The following is a 2311-nucleotide window of genomic DNA, read 5'->3' as shown; positions in this document are numbered from 1 at the left end:
ATATGTATTTTTAAGCATAGTGTGTCTCATACACTATGGGATTTGAGATCCCATACAGAACCAGAATGTAATGCAATAATTAAAAATTAGGAATTAGCTATTGGACATGAAACATTCTCCAGAAGGTATTTCTGTCAAGAAACACAAAATGTAGGAAAGCATTTTTACATATATTTTGTAATCATTTTAATGGGGGCTCTTACAGCTCTTATCGCAATCCATACATACATCCATTGTATCAAGCACATTTGTACATATGTTTCCAAAACTTTCTACTTGAACCCTTGGTATCAGCTCAGGTTCCCCCTCCCCCGCTCTCCCTCCCTCACAAACCCCTGATAATTTTTTTTTCTTTTTTCATGTATTACACTGTCCTATATCTCCCTTCACCCACTTTTGTGTTGTCCATCCCTTGGAGGGGGTTATATGCAGATCATTGTGATCAGTTCACCCTTTCTCCCCCTACCTTTCCCTTACCCTCCTGGTATCGCTACTCTCAGCACTGATTCTGAGGGGTTTATCTGTCCTGGATTCCCTGTGTTTCCAGTTTCTATCTGTACCAGTGTTTATCCTCTGGTCTAGTCAGATTTGTAAGGTAGAATTGGGGTCATGATATTGGGGTAGGAAGCATTAAAGAACTAGAGGAAAGGCGTATGTTTCATCATTTTTACATATTTTTATATTTAACATAATACCACAAATTTCTTTTTTTTTTTAACCACAAATTTCTTAAGCCCCTGGTGAACCCCATCTGATCATGGACCAAGGATGTGAAAAGCCTTACTGTCATTCAAAACATATTGGATAGTTGATTGCTGCAGATACAGTTAAGTTAAAATTTAGCACCCCATCATTTGATCATCCTTATGATCCATTTAAATTTGTTCCAGTTTTTAATATTTTCTGCTTTCTTTTCTATTAATGTTTTTATCTATTTTATTTAATTATTCTTGTTAGGTTTTTGTTTGTTTGCTTTTTGAAGTTTTTCTGTATATGAAATCCATGATATGTAACTCTATAGAGAGAGTAACTAGAGTGATGTTTCCTTGGGGGTATGGCAATGGAGGTGGGCGGGCCGGGGAAATGGGCAGCTAATAACGATGAGTACAAGAATGAAGAAAATGTTCTAAAACTCATTCTGATGATGGTTGTAGAAGTCTTCTTGATGTGATTGACAATTAAATTGCATTTGAATTGAACTATTGAATTGTGAATTATATGCCAATAAAACGATTGAAAAAAAATACCACAAATTTGTTGGCTTATAAGAACAGAAATGTATTGCTTCACAGATCCAAGGGCTCTGAGTTTGAATTTAAGGTGTTAGCTCTACGATGAAAATCTTTCTTGTCACTTTCATCTGCTGGAACCCCAGAGAGGAGCCCTGGAGGACAATGGGTTAGACATTGGGCTGCTAATCAAAACGTCCATGGCTGGAACTCTCTAGCCAAACAGCTCCAAGGAACAAAGGCGACCAGGCAGGGTTGGGAAAAACCGCCCCTTTCCGTTCCCAAGAGTGCACAGCCTAATGGGAACAGAAAGTCTCATCGTTCTTCAGGGGAGTGACAGGCGGTTTTGAATTGCCAATCTAATGCAGCGTGATTTGGGTTTTTAGTTTGGTGACCCCATAAAATCCTTGGCTCTCATATACAGTATAATTCTATCAGATAGTCACATACCCTTTGGGTCTCTTGACACCATTCTGAATGGGTTTATAGAGTGGATCAATGCTTCATCTAACATTTCAACCACACTTTGTTCCATTACATTCATTGCAACCCTTCAAGGTATCATCACTTACCCAACTTCGACCTCGGGTTGCCTATTTCTATTCCTCCTCAGTGCCAATCCTTCTGAGCTTTATCCTTGGGTAAATACTATGCTTTTGATCTCAAATACTAGATGAGTCTAAGACATGCATACTTTTCTAGTGTTCTTGCTCCCCTTGGAGTCCGGTCTATTCTTTGGCTGAAAATTGAGCCATGCAGGTGACATCATTTTCAGGGGACTTCTTTTCCAGATCTGGGGAATCACTAAAGGTTATAGTTAGTCCCAAAAGTATCACCACTCTATATCAAATCAGTATGATTTGTCTCCCTTAATTTGCTGGTGTGGTATGACTAAAAACTAAGAAAAACTGCTACAAATATTCCACTTTAACCAGGGCCTTCTAATAATGCCCTTTTCAATCTGGTGGTAGTGACCACCAATCACCACCTAATTCTCCCTGTCTTAAGGTCATGGAAACTAGTGTATGTGTGGTCCATTGTTTCCACGCGTCTTCAGTTTTCTCCACCAGTCTCGGATCAGG

This window comes from Echinops telfairi, unplaced genomic scaffold, assembly GCF_000313985.2.
Source record: "Echinops telfairi isolate 266 unplaced genomic scaffold, ASM31398v2 ScPeMD7_7468;HRSCAF=8506_0, whole genome shotgun sequence".
NCBI classification, from domain to species: Eukaryota; Metazoa; Chordata; class Mammalia; order Afrosoricida; family Tenrecidae; genus Echinops; species Echinops telfairi.
The sequence above is the reverse complement of the archived record's forward strand: the minus strand, read 5'-3'. Positions refer to the sequence as shown.